Genomic DNA, 15,343 nt, shown 5'->3' on the forward strand with positions numbered 1-15,343 from the left:
ATCGAGTCAGACCTATCTTATACTGAACATCCGATCAGAATATTGGATACCAAAGAGAGAAGCACAAGAAGAGAAACAATCAGGATATTTAAGATCCAATGGAACCATCACACTGAAGAAGAAGTGACTTGGGAAACTGAATCTTATCTTCAGCACAACTTTCCAGACTTCCTTAGAGCTAAACCAAGTATCTAGTCTTCCAATTCCATTCTGTTCCGGAATCTCGGGACGAGATTCTTTTTAGGGAGGGAGGCTGTGATATTTCAGGTACTTAGGAGCTAGGCACACTAATTTTTTAGTATGAAGTTGTGCTTGTTAGTGTGAAGTTTGTGTTTGTTTTGATGAATGCCTTTAAAAACTTAAATACACGTTAAAGGGTATTTATGTAATATTGGAAAAGTTAGGGTTCTTTTTGTAAATTGTGTGTAAATGGGAGATAATTTCAAAAATGTATGAAGGGTTGATTTGCAAACGTAAGTTTTTACTCTTTAACCACTGTAAGAAGTGTAAATGCTCCAAGACTTCATTAAAAAGGTAAAAATTTATTTTGGATTTATTTGAAATTGAATGAATTGTTGGCTTTTAAAAATAATTTTAAAATCCTAACTCTTTTGAAGTTGGACCCTAAAGAAAAGTGGTAGATCGTTTTAAGCTCTACACTTTTGATTTTGGGTATATTTTCATTAGAGCTATAGTTTGAAAGAAAATTTTGCTTAACAGTGAACTCCTGGAACTTTTGCAAAATTTACGAACAGGTCCTCGTCTTCTTCCTCCTGCTTCCCCCTCTCTGTTTCTCTGCAGCGCCGCCCGCCGCCCATCGCCGACGTTTCCCCCGGCCGCCAGCTGCCCTCTCACCGCTCTTCCTACGCCACCTGGCCCCCAGCTCGCCCGCCCGCCGCTCGCCCAACCCCGCTGGCTCCTCCTCGCGCGGACACGTCGCGCCGCTGCCTGCCCAAGCCGCCACGCGCGCTGTCGACCGCCAGCAGCTGCTTGCCGCCCGCCCGCGCGCCTCTTTTTGGCTTTGGAACGCGTTCAGTGAACTTCTCCCTTCTTCTAATCCCTCGCGCACCCGTATTCCTGTTCTTTTCCTTCTCCGCTCGACTACTTCGCCGGAGCTCCTCTGTCCACCACCGTCAGCCACCTCCGCCGCTCCTCCTCTCCAATTTCGTGCTCCACCAGCACCGCCGTATCTCACTGCCCCTTCCTGACCCGCTCTTCATCCTCCTCCTGCGCGCGCAGCCCAGAACGTCGCGCCGGCGATTTCACTCCACGCCGCCGTCCTGTTGCTAGTCGAACCGAAGTTCCACCCCTTCTCCTCCCTCGCCAAGAGCACCATCAGCACCACATTTCCACGCAGAAGCTCCCTGACCATTTCCCCTTCGCCTTCCTGCACTCCGGTTGCCGGAACACCACTGCCGCCCTCGGAACCTCGCCGCGCCGGCTCTGTCCTTAGTCGAACCGCCGCCTCCGAGCTTCCCTTCTACGATTCCATCCACCCCCAAGTCTGTCGTGAGCTCCTGAACCCTTTTTCCCCACCTTTCCCTCGCCGCCGGTGAGCCTCCTCGCCGAATTTTGATTGCCGCCGCTTGGCTTCTTTTGTTCAAGTCGATTAGGGATCCAGTTGCAAGCCTTTGTTTCTTTCTAGGGTCTTTTCTGTAAAATACCAGGAATCAATCGGCTACACATGTGTAAGTTACACGCCCGTCAGCTCCACACCCATCGGCCACACGCCCATCGACTACACGTTGATCGGCTACTTTTGCCGAAGAAAAATCGGGCCGACGCGCACACAAGTAGTTACCTAGGTTAACACCTCAAGCAAGTATCGGCTAAGCACAGCCGATATAGAACACATCAATCGGCTAAACACAGTAGAGATATTCTGGTGGCCGGACGGTGATATCGTTAGATGATTGACCTGGCCATAAAGTTGCAGATCACTGTAGATATTAAAGTACCTCTGTGTTTTTTATACAGCTAACCTCTTAGCCAATCCACTGTATATGTTGGTTATATTATGAGCTGTAAATGACATGGCAGTATTCAGCCAGCAGCAGGCTAAATTATTAGCGTTGCTCTAACGTGACATCTCGCGGCATCTTTTCTTGCGGGATTGGCAATCCTATCGCCGAAGGTTACAGCAAGGCCGTAGCACCTGAGACCTGAAGCCTCCTTTCTCGCGGCCCAAACCGAGTCCCCCTCCACCATACGTCTCACGCTCACCGACAGCGTGGTCCCTTAACGAGTCGGGCCCCACAAACCAGTATCCGCTGCGGCGCATCGATCCCCACCGCAAATTGCCTCCCACCGCCTTCCTCGAGTATACTCGTCCCCTCCCTACTAAAAGCAAGGAGCGGAGGAGAGAGAAAGAGGGGCAGATTCTCCGCGTCGTCGCCGAGTTTTGTCCGGCAGAGGCAAGGGCGAGCAGAGGCGCCGAGATGACTCATATCCTTCCCAACCCCGATTAGATCTGCGCTTTTTTTCTTATATTTGCTTGTTTGATCTGTTGTTGTTTCGAATCTGTTCTTGCTCTGTTGCTTCGTCCTTGACTCGCGCGAACGCGGCAATCAGAGGGACCGCGACCGCGAGCGTGCGGCGGCGCGGAAGCCCAACGCCAAGGGGCCCCAGGACGGGCTCACCCCGGAGCAGCGCCGCGAGAGGTGCGTCTCGTCGATTCGATTCTATTCCCCTTACGTTTCTTGCTTGATTTGTTCGGTGTCCGATACGACCGAATCTCGGTTCGTTCCTGCTGACCCTCTTCTGATCCGGCTTGTGGGATCTTTGCTGGTAGGGACAAGAAAGCGCTGGAGGAGAAGGCGGCTAAGAAGGCGCAGCAGGCGGCGGCCGGCGCCACCGGTACGTCCACGGACAACAAGAACAAGGGCGGCGGCAAGAAGTAGGCGGCACTGGCGCCGCCAACGCGAGCGGCGCAACCTCTGTACGATTATCGATGCCATTAGCTTGTACCTTCGCATCTATAGATGCGATGTTTCTTGGGTCATAAACTCGTCGTCTGCAAGCTTTCAGTTACCCGATACATCATGAATTGGTGATGACAATAATACGTGGTGTTCTGGTTTCGTGGGTCATGTTCTGTTGGCTTTTATGTTCCGTGATCTGTGTGACTTCGCTATTGATGGATCTTTTGAATATCATAACTAGCATACAGGGTGCATGGGCTATTGTAAGAGAACTCTTGCCATCTGTAAACAACAGTCTACTAGCATGTTGAAACTGGAAAGTATATTATGTTGTTGTTTTGCGGTACTGTCAACCCCATGCAGAACTTGATGATGTGAGTATATCTAGCTGCTTAAATAGCTTATGCTTGTCAAGGACATAACAGGATTTAGTTCACCATGGTTCTAATATACCAAAAGGCATTCTGATGAAATTCTAGCTTGATGACATATGTTACCATATAATTCTAGTGAGTTGCTGATCTTAGCAACTGAAAGGTAGTGTCAGACTAGACATATTTCCTTTTATTTCTATTTCAGTTACAAACAGAATTGGCTTGTTATTTTTAATGGAATGAAATAAATATTCACGCTTTCTGACATAGAATCCCCTGGAAGGGTTAGGTGAGGAATAGGTTATTTTCACAAAATAAAAGTGGGAAAAGGGAATATTTTATACTACTGTACTGTTTATTTCTTGATGAGAAGTACTTGGCACGGTATATGTTGTTAAATACTTGCAATATGAGTGGGTCAGTTGTGCATGTCTGTTACTACAGTGAGAGCTATGAAATCAAGGAGAGTAACTTAAATGTGGGAACTGTTGCACACAAAGGATGGTCAAAAGAATGTAGGTGTTTGCCGCTGCATTAGGGTATTTCTGTGGATTGAATATATATTTGTAGATGATTCAATGAACATACTACTTTGTCATGTCATTGACATATCAGTTGTGCACTTTCTCAAATTCATTGTGCAATAGGCTGAAATATTATTGTAAGCATTTGTATATTATTTGAATCACCGTGCATGTCTCAGGGAGTCAGGGGTATGTCATATCCATTCTGCATTATATTAGGAAGGAAGGTTGAGAATGTTAATTGAAAACCTCTTTGTTGTTTTATCAATTGTAATGTATTAATTTTGTTTGGTGTTCCTCCTATAGTTCTTTGGGGTTATGGGTTTTCCATTCTGTAAACTGCAGATCTATTTCTGTAAAATTTGACCTGGTATTTATTTAGAATTGGTTTTGTTGTGTAGGTTTTTTTCTTCCACATCAGTAATCATTTACATGTAATACACTTGTGTATGATACTAACTTTATGATTATTTTTTTCCATTATAAAATGAGCATAGTTTGGTGACATTTTAGTGTTTTTATTGAGTTTACATAATCTGCTATGAAATGTAATTCGTGACCAATGTCTCAATTTTCTTGTTATAAACATGTGCTCAGCCTTTTCTTCATCCAATGAAATGAAAGAATTATTTGAGATTATTTGGATCTCTTCGTTCTTAGTTCTGTTAAAATGGTGCTGGTATGAGCAAGGAGTTATATGGTTACAATATTTTGTTATGTGGGGCTACATTAGAGTGGTTTTCTCTTGTTATTCTCACACTAGTTCAAAATCAGGTTGGAAGGGAGCAAACACCCGTGTCTAGAGAAAAATGTTTTTGGGCTCACTGCATTTTGTAGATTTGAATTTAAGTTTTTTCTATTCTGTATAAATGCAAGTGTTTGCCAGTATGTCCAACCTGGTCTTTTTGTACAACACTACAGGTTGGGTTGTGCATGGTAGCGTGCCAGCATTTGGAAGGAACCAATGCTGATGTTCATTGTATACCTCAATGGTGAGTTTGTCATGCCATCTTTTTGTTCGCTAGAACATTAGGCGCGCTTTGTGTGCCATATCATAACAACAGCAGATACAGATATAGACACAACAGAAATAAAAAGCAGTTCTTCATTTATGGTTGAGGTATGCTTATTCTCAAAAGGTGTCATTCTGTTAATATCACCACTGTTAGGTAAAAGGTCACTAAGATCTTGTTGCTAAGAGAGTTCTACAATGCATCTGAAAAAGGAATGAAAGAAGATGCTAAACAGTAAGGTAGTAGGATAACAGTTGTAGGAAAGACCTGATCAGGAGTGCAAGATAAAAGTTTAGTATCCCTTACCAAACTATGAGGTAAATCTGCAAATAAAATATAAAGCCTATTTGCAAATTGTATTACAATCAAGGAGATTAACTGAAATTGTAATATTTCTACACCTAGATCATACTCTGATAGTCATTAACATTAGTGTAAGTGTTCAGATATTTCTACAAAGAACAGAGTAACCAAAGAGTAATTCTCTGAGCCTGATTATCTCAGAAGTTGTGGTCACGATGGACTGATTGGCAACCAGCATCTAGGACTCCAAGCTCTCAATCTCCTTCCTCTCCATCTTCAAGTAATCCAGGCCGTTCACCTCCTGCTTCCTCAACAGGCGCAGCTTCTTATCATGCTTCTGCTTTTACCCCTTATAATTCTGCTTGCGGTTTAGGAAAATGTCACAATCCTATGAAGAGGAACAACAAAGATATTTCTTTAAAGCTGATAAAGCTAGAAGACACGATTGCTTATGAATATCTGATCCAAGCAGTATAAAAAATCATACTTTTACCATGACAAAGAAATTAGGCAATAAGAATTCATAACTTATATGAGCAAGTATTTTATATAGGAAAATGGTTATTAACAAAATACATTTGAGATTTGACGTGGATTAAATTATATATTTGTACATTATTTTATATAGGGTAGGATGAAATAAACCATGAATGTGATCCACTGATCTTTCTAACTGCAAAGAATCCAAAAGCATGCTGAGGGTCATCTTTACAGAAGTTTCTGACAGAAGGGAAAAATAAACTGCTGACAATGCAAGCAGCACGCCAGCACCCATGAGCATTGTGCAGTAGACGTCCTTGTGTCCACAACCTTCCTTTAGACACAACCAATTGCCAACCTCCATCCCCCATCACAGGTCACAAGATAACGGATCAAGCTAAGAGCAACGGAACAAAAGGGCCCCTCAAAAGCACCATATAGTCAATCCTCCCAAATACTTTAGACCACTCAATATAAATGTAAGTGTTCTGGAAGACCTGTTTGACTTCTGTACCTTAGTTCTACACATGGTTTCAACGATGAATATCTTCATTAACTGGTCATATTAATTTTGGAAATGTGATTTCATCTGGTCAGGATGCATACCTCATTTGATATTGCTCTCCTTTGTTTGCCTTTGAAACCACCTATAGCTGCTTTGATACCTATTTTTTATAAAACCATCTAAACAATTAGATATCTGGATGACAAGTGTCCATAACTTGTAGGTTGGCCTAGGTTAAAAGAATTTGATGGCTGGCACCAAATTCAGTTCTACTGTACTCTTCTTTTAATTGAAAAAGATCACTTGGATATAAATATGTGAATTGCCTTTGAAACCACCTATAGCTGCTTTGATACCTATTTTTTATAAAACCATCTAAACAATTAGATATCTGGATGACAAGTGTCCATAACTTGTAGGTTGGCCTAGGTTAAAAGAATTTGATGGCTGGCACCAAATTCAGTTCTACTGTACTCTTCTTTTAATTGAAAAAGATCACTTGGATATAAATATGTGAATTGCATTCTTGTGCCCACCTGACAAAGAAACAAGCAAAATGCATTAAGAAGACAGATAGCATGAATACTTTGGTTTCCCCAGATAAGAACACACTGTAACGTTAAAAGATAAAAGGGTAAAAGGATGAGTTTTCTACATGGTAGATAAAAGGCCAAACTAACATGGTAGATTTAAAGGATCTGAACCTGCATGCCAGAAGCGATCAATCCAAGACTGCCACCAGAGGTGCAAATAGAGCCACGAACAGAACCACCAACAGGAATGCAGTAGTGATAGTAAATTAGTAACGTCCCAGTCCTTGATGGCTCGTCTTCGACATGGAAGCCTCTGCCTTCACCGTACCAGCGCTGAAGCCCACGCCCATGAGTGGCCTCATTGATCTGCCACTGCGACTCGCTGCTAGCTAGCGAGACGAGCAAGAACTACGGCTGCCCCGGGCAACAGCGCCTATCCCCGCTGCCGCCCCTGCCGCTTCTTCCTCCCGCCCTCGTCGGCGTGCCCCTCCTCTTCGCCTTCCTCAAGGGCATATGCTGCTCACAGGCTACCCCTTGGGCTCGTGTGGCTGCTGTTGGGCATTGTCCCCTCCTCTTCGCCATCCTCAAGGGCATATGCTGCTCACAGGCTACCCCTTGGGCTCGTGTGGCTGCTGTTGGGCATTATCCGCTGGTGCCGGCACCCGTGCAGATCCACCTCGCTGGGGCGCCCAGGTACGGCGGCATGGTGGGGGAAGGGGCAATGATGAGCCGCGTCTCAGCCATGAGCCATCGCCGCCGCCGTAGAGAGAGAGAAAGACGTGGATGAGAAGGGGGACCGGAGGAGGATAAGGCCGTGCGCAGCTATGAGCCGAACCTTAAAAATGCCGCCTCTAATCTTATATAATTTTAAACTAAAGTCATATAATGAATCTTATATAATTTTAAATTAAAATTATATAAGCATCAAATTGGATGGTGAAGAGTTCACTAGGGGTATGTCAGCACCCTACCTGTGCTGCACCCATGTACGCGGAGGGGACGAGGCGCTTTGCTCCAAGGCAGCCAGTTCGAGCTGCAGGTGAGGCAGGGCAAGTTGACGCCCACTGCGTTCTGCACCTGTGCGTCGAGGCAACTGGCTAGGATTGGTGCAGGTGAACGACACGCTGGGGCAAACGCTAGGCTAGCAACTGCAACACGGTGCATTATGGTTTGGGTGCATGGAGAATCCTGGTTCTCGGTGCAGCACCAGACGCAGCGCTCTGGCTCGTCTGGAGGCGACATGGGGAGATACGGAGGGCACCGCGAAGGCGTGAGACGCGGACGAACCAGGAGGGAGCCGCTGTCTTTAATATACCGGATTCTATTGACATATAAACTGAACTTGTATGGCTGTAGGCTCTAGTTTTTGTGAAGAAAAGAGAATGGTTCAATGCAATTCGTAGCCATGGTTCTATATTGTCACTGCCTCTTGGTTCATTCTATGAACATCACAGGGTGACGAGTGGGGTATTCTGGGTGATCAAATCCCGATGTCCCTCGTACCAATAACGCTGGTAACATAGTTTTATCTTTTCCTTGAAAAGTAACATGGTTATCTTTTTCTCGAAAAGTTACATGGCCATCTGAAATGAACAATTGACCAGACGTGGATAAGTACTTCATGGGAATCTGATTTTTTTCATGGTTATCTGAAATGATCAAATAACTAGACTAAAATCTGATTTTCTTGCTCACTTCCTGATCTCATGTTCTGTGTTCTTTTTTTTGAAAAGCTTGCAGGAGCACTGCTAGGTCATGTAAGACAGTAGAAAATGAGTTCTTACATGCTGGATATATTACATAAAAACGAAATATTCTAGCACGAGAAGAAAAACACTAATCATGAAACAAGAGGGAACTCTGGGCTCCCGCAGGCCATTCTGCGCACAAGGGCCTCCGCATTGATCTCTTGAAGGATCTGCAACTCATTCATCTCGCGTGTCTGCAGATACGCCGATTTCTCCTTCATTAAGTTCCAAGCAGTGTACATCAGTACCGCTGCATTGGTCCGTCTTTCCTTCTTGCGCGGTCCTGCCAATTCTTTATGCCACCAATTTATGACCTCTAATCCATGTTCAGGCACTCTCACCATGTCTTGTGACCAGCGCCTGACCTGTTCCCATACTTGTTTTTGCAAAGCTGCAACGAAGGATCAGGTGTGCTGCATATTCTTGCTCTTGGTTGCGCAGGGCACAGACATGATTGCATGGCCATTGACGCGCCATCAACTTGTCAGCTCTTAAGAAGCTTGCATTGGTGTGGAAGCCAGGTGAAGAATTGTGTTTGCCCTCAGCCTTAGCTTGCCAGATTGAGTTGTGGCAAAACCGCCTGAATTATTCCTACTCAAGTGTACTAGTTATCGCTATCTAGGCGATACTATCTCAACGCACTTCAGACGGAACAATCCATTGGTCTGTCGAGTCTCCGCCCGATGCAACCACGGTTCAACAGGATCGAAGCAGGTTTACCTCGCACGAAAGCGAGTTTACAATCATACAACATCTCACCAATTTTTAATTCACAGAAAATTAAACATTATTACAAACCGTTTCAAACTTTAGTACACGTATACAAAAATTGTTTTAAAACCACAACCTATGCAAGCTTGTGGGGAGTCAGCGGAAGAAAAATTGTCACGCGACTACTCACGTCGCGAAAGTTGACACCAAATTCAGCCCAAACATGGTGTTATTCCGGAGGGTCACTGCCAGCCAGGGATGGATCTCACTCCACGGATCAGCCAAACGGAACAGACGTTGGCTATGCTGGACCATCCGTGGGGTTCTCAAAGGTCATATCTGAAAATAGACTAGCAAGATTGAGTATAATAATACTCAGCAAGACTTAACCGGAATCGGGTATACTTAGCCCATAACTAGACCATGGAGGATTTGAGAGGCTCTGGTTTTCTTTTGCTGAAAAGCAACAAAAAGTATGATCTAACTTTTATGTTTTAGCTTTCAAATTTGAGTTTCATTAACCATTCTAGGTAAGCACCTAAACTAGACAAGCAAGGTAGAGATTAGCATCCATCAAGATTATTACAACAATGGCTACTGTTCTTACTCTATGTGGTAGAAGGAATAAACAGTCTCAATCTCCGCGAGAAACGGACGATTCTGAATCGAATTTCCAAACCTTGCAAGGCAAACCTAACTCACATGCTTGGAACATCCAATGATCATTCCGAAGCAACCGTTTGCCTTTCATTCCGACTCGTGGAACAGGGCCACCACAAGCAACTGTAGGACCATACGCACACCAATACGCAGGACATACGTCTGTAGCGCGACTACATGACCGTACTCCTGTCCGCTGCGCGGAACGTACTCCCGCACGTCGGTACGCGAGAAAAACTAAATTATGAGTGGTGGGAGATATGTCCACTCCTCGGGCCGATTGGTTACTAGGCTTACCGCTTACCATATTTCGCAGCATGTGGCTAGTACTTTCAAACGCTTAGCCACCACTACCACACACTGTGACCTTATCAATTTTTATCAACACAGACGGGGTAACCTTCCGAGTCATGATACTGCACATGACCTCGTCCATCATCCTTACAGTGATTGCAGAATAGTAAACATTCAACTCCTATATCGCAGCGAGTGATAGGAAATCACCCGACTTCTACCGGTCCTATTAGCAAAGCATCTATCCGATAAAGACTTAAGCACAATACATAGGTTCCTAGTATCAATGCATCTAGGGTTCCATTTCAACTCGTAGACTTAATGCAAGATATAATATATACATATAGGATTGCATAAATGTAGTAATTTGAAATACGGGGTTATGCACTGGGGCTTGCCTTCTTGAGCGGGGCTGGGGTCAGGGATGTCAGAGACTTCCGAACTTTGGTTCGGGGCTTCAGTTAGAACCTCGGCGATGTACGCGGGGTCTTCAGAAATTCCCTGCTCGGGTTCCTGAACCAGTTCGTAGACTCCGTCTTCGAGTGTTGTTGACTCTACATGATATGCAATAATTTGACTTAGATGGTTCTTGAGTTAAGAATTTTACTTCACGATAAAGTTGCAATCCAACAGATTAGTAAGCACAAATTCATAAAACAAGAAGGTTAAATCCAAATCTACTATTTGTGCTTTAATTTATTTATCAAAAGTAATTAAGTTAATTGAATTGACTTAACAAGTTTGATTTTTATATTGAAAACCATAAAGGTTCTGATCTTGAATTTTTGTGGATAAGCTTACTCCTAACAAATAAGCTTATTGTGAATTTTTCATAATTTTCTAAAAACATAAACTAAAGCATTTGAAGTAAGTTCAAATTTCAAGTATAAATTTAAACCTTAGGCAAAACAGTGCCATAAATTCTTGAAAAATTAATTATGAACTAATTATCAACATATCAACATATGGTAAAAGATCTAAGAATGAAAAGCTTAGGAACATGTTTGAATAAATTTAAATCCTTTCAAGCTTCATTTGCACAAAATTAAATTAGCTGAAGCTAGGGTGCAATAATGGTGCTGAAATTTTTACACAAGCTTCTATTCACTTTAAACAGACTACACACCAAAAATCACAGGAAAAAGAGCTAGCATGCAAAATTTATGCACAAGATACCCTTTTGATAAAGTTTAAAATAAATCAAAAAGTATTTAGTTTCAAACCAGACTCTATTAACAAAAGTTGTAGAATTATACTTCTGAATTCCAACAAAACTAGTTTGGCAATTTTTAGATTTTTCTACAAATTCCTATGGATTTTCAAAGTTGGCTGATTTTGAATTCGGGGGGTACTGATTTTTCACAGAAAGGCCCCTGGAAAGATTTGAATCATTACAAATAGGTCCTTGGCTGGGTTTTATAGAGGGGGCAGATCGACGGCGACCAAATCCGGTGAGGGGGCTCACCGGCAGCGAGGGGAAAGTGGGGGAAAAGACTCAGGAGCTCACGGCGGTCACGGTGGTGGCCGGGGTTGAGGCAGAGAGGGGCTGTGGCGGCGTATCGACGGCGAACAGAGACGGGCGGCGGAGCTCCGAGGGCGGCGGCGGTGTTCTGGTGGCTGGGGTGCCGGAGGGCGGTGAAGAAGCTGCTGGGAAGCTTCTACGGGATGATGTGGTGCTGCTGGTGCCCTTGGCTGGGGCTGAGGGGCTCTGTAGCGGCGAGTCGACGGCGGGGCCGAGCGGCGGTGGAGCTTGAGCTCGCCGGCGCTGCGGGGCACGACGCTCGGGTGCGGGAAAGTGAAATTGGATGGGTCAGTGAGCTACAGGGAGTCACGGCAGTGCTACTGGAGCACTGGATCGCGGGTGGGAGGCGGCGTGGGCGGCTGACAGCAGCGGCCAGAGGCCGCGGCGGCGCTCCGGCGAGGAGCTGTGCTCGGGGAAAAGAAATGCCGTGGAAGAGAAGTGCTTGAGTGAGTAAAGAAGATCATGGAGCAGCTGTTGAGCATGTTTTAAGGCCGGGAGAGGCGGTGCGCGCGCGAAGCTGGAGCTGACAAGGCCGGCGATGGCGTGGCGGCTCGGGCGGCGGCGGTGCGACGTGGAAGAGCGAGGAGAAGCCAGCGCGAGGCCGAGAAGGCGGCGAGCAAGGCGCAGGAGGGCACGTGGCACGGCTTAGAGCAGCGCGGGGGCGGCTGATGCACGGCACATGGCCGGCGAGGGCGGCGGGGCATCGGGCAGAGAGGAAACAGAGCAGAGGGGCTGGAGGTAGACGAAGGGGACTTAGTTGCAATTTCCCAAAAGTGTAGGGACTCCACTGTAAAGCCTAGTTAACTTTCAAACCATAGCTCAAATGGAAATGTGCCCAAATGCAAAAGTGTAGAGTTCAACAAGATCTACAACTTTGCTTTAAGATTCAGTGGCAAAGGAGCTAAGGATTTAAAACTAACATAAAACTTAGCAAAGTTTTAAACTTTAAAGAAATCCTATTTAAAATCTACACTACACTTGCATCCTTTGGGTAGTTTCATCTATATTTGCGGTTTAAAAGCAAGTTCTTGACTTTTGCAAAATAACCTTCATATGTTTTGATTTTACCTCCCATTCTCACCCATTTAACACTAAAGGATCTACATTTTTCAGAATTACATAAGTATCCTTTTTCCTTTTGCATTCAAATTTGAACACACATACACAAGATCAAACAAGCACACTTTATACTAGAATCTAGTATAGTTTAATCCTAAATACCTGAATGTCACAGCCTTCCCCCCTAAAAAGAATCTCGTCCCGAGATTCCGGAACAGAATGAAATTGGGCGATTAGATTTGGGAATTGGCTTGAAGGAAATCTGGAAAGTTTTTCTGAAGATACGATTCAGTTTCCCAAGTCGCTTCTTCTTCAGTATGATGATTCCACTGATTTTTGAACATCTTGATGGTTTCTCTTCTAGTACTTCTCTCTTTGGTATCTAGCACTCTGATGGGATGTTCGATATAAGTTAGATCAGATTCGATTTCGATGGCTTGGGAATCGATGATTTCAGTAGGAACTTTGATACACTTACTAAGTTGAGATATATGGAATATATCATGAATAGCCGCTAACTGAGGAGGAAGTTAAAGACGATAAGCTACGGGTCCACAGATTTTGAGGATTTCAAAGGGTCCGATATATCGAGGAGCAAGCTTCCCTTTTACGCCGAACCGTTGAATACCTCGAGTAGGAGATACTCGAAGATACACGAAGTCTCCAATCTGGAACTGTAACGGTCTTCTTCGTATGTCAGCGTAGCTTTTCTGTCGAGATTGGGCTGCTTTTAAATTGTTCTGAATAGTCTTCACCTTTTCCTCTGCTTCATTGACAAGGTCCGGTCCAAAGATTTTACGTTCACCGATTTGTGACCAACTCAAAGGAGTTCGGCATCGGCGACCGTATAATGCTTCGAACGGGGCCATCTTGAGACTTGTTTGATAACTATTGTTGTACGAAAATTCTGCCAATGACAAGCATTTGTCCCAATTCTTGTCATACTGAAGTACGCAGGCTCTAAGCATATCTTCCAGAATCTGATTTACCCTTTCAGTTTGTCCATCTATCTGAGGATGATATGTGGAGCTTCGGATTAACTTAGTTCCAAGAGCATGTTGAAGTTGCTCCCAGAACCGAGCGATGAATTGTGCTCCACGATCAGAAATGATCGTCTTGGGTACTCCATGGAGACGAACGATTTGATCTACATAGATCTCGGCATACTTTTTGGCATTATACGTAGTATGCACGGGAAAGAAATGAGCGGTCTTGGTTAATCGATCAACGATTACCCAAATGGAGTCATGCCTTAGAGAGTGGGTAAGCCAACGATAAAATCCATACTGATATCCTCCCACTTCCAAGAGAGAATGGGTAGAGGTTGAAGAATACCAGCATTTTTGAGATGACTGGCCATAACTCTTTGACAAATAGCACACTCCGAGACATACTTTGCAATTTCTCACTTCATACGAGTCCACCAAAAGTTCTGTTTCAAATCTTGGTACATCTTGGTACTGCCAGGGTGCATGGAGAATTTGGACAGATGGGCCTCATCCAATATCTGCTTACGAAGCTTATGGTCCTTGGGTACAACGATACGCTCGTTGAACCATAGAACCCCTTCGTGATCTACTCGAAAGCACTTGTACTTCCCTTCTCCTTGTGCTAACTTCTGCTTGATGATTCTGACCCCTTTGTCATGCTGTTGTGCTAGAACGATGTTATCCTTAAGCGTAGTTTCAACTGAGAGATGGTTCAAGCTACCTTGGGGAATGATCTCTAGATTAAGTTTTCTCATCTCCCAACAAAGAGTCTCATTGAAAGCCTCAACAGATAAGCAAGAGCAATGCGCCTTGCGGCTAAGTGCATCCGCAACGACGTTGGCCTTGCCTGGATGATAGTGTACTTCTAGATCATAATCTTTGATAAGTTCTAGCCAGCGTCTTTGCCTCATATTTAGATCTGCTTGCGTGAAAATGTACTTGAGGCTTTTATGGTCAGTATAGATATGGCACTTTGTACCCATCAGATGATGTCTCCAAATCTTAAGTGCATGGATGACAGCTGCGAGTTCAAGATCATGAGTAGGATAGTTCTGTTCATGTGTCCTGAGTGCTCGCGATGCATAAGCAATCACTCGGTTGTCTTGCATAAGCACACAATCAAGTCCGATTCCCGAAGCATCACAATAGATGTTGAAAGGTTTGGAAACATCTGGTTGAGCTAGAACTGGGGCAGTAGTGAGATGTGCTCTAAGGGTGTGAAATGCATCTTCGCATTTATGATCCAGGAGAATTTAACTCCTTTCTTTAGTCGTTCAGTCATAGGCTTGGCTATTCTGGAAAAGTCAGGTATGAAACGACAATAATAGCCAGCTAGACAAGAAAACTACAGATCTGATGGATTGACGTAGGTGATTTCCAGTTCAATACTTCTTGAACTTTACTAGGATCAACGGATATACTGTCACTGGAGAAGGTATGTCCCAAAAATTTAACGGTATCTAGCCAAAACTCGCATTTGGAGAATTTGGCGTATAAGTGGTGGTCTCTTAACCTCTGAAGAACAATGTGAAGATGGTTTGCATGATCTTCCAGATTTTTGGAATAGATCAGAATGTCATCAATGAATACCACTCGAATTCGTCGAGTTCTTGCATGAAGGCAGAGTTCATAAGATACATGAAATATGCTGGAGTATTGGTAAGACCAAACGACATGACCAAATATTCGTACAGTCCATATCTGGTG

The 15,343-nt window shown here is 44.3% G+C and overlaps 2 long non-coding RNA genes across 2 annotated transcripts; one reads left to right on the plus strand and one right to left on the minus strand.

The window, feature by feature from the left end:
• The first annotated feature begins 2,900 nt into the window (after positions 1–2,900).
• Positions 2,901–5,595, plus strand: LOC112902505. Its single transcript, XR_003230597.1, has 2 exons — positions 2,901–4,811; positions 5,337–5,595. It is a non-coding gene; the product is annotated as an uncharacterized LOC112902505 (long non-coding RNA).
• Positions 5,146–7,589, minus strand: LOC112902504. The gene is made up of 2 exons (XR_003230596.1): positions 6,222–7,589; positions 5,146–5,523 (listed from the first exon to the last, which is right to left on the minus strand). It is a non-coding gene; the product is annotated as an uncharacterized LOC112902504 (long non-coding RNA).
• Between the last annotated feature and the right edge of the window lie 7,754 nt (positions 7,590–15,343).

The sequence above is a fragment of the Panicum hallii genome, chromosome 8 (genome assembly GCF_002211085.1).
Source record: "Panicum hallii strain FIL2 chromosome 8, PHallii_v3.1, whole genome shotgun sequence".
NCBI lineage: Eukaryota > Viridiplantae > Streptophyta > Magnoliopsida > Poales > Poaceae > Panicum > Panicum hallii.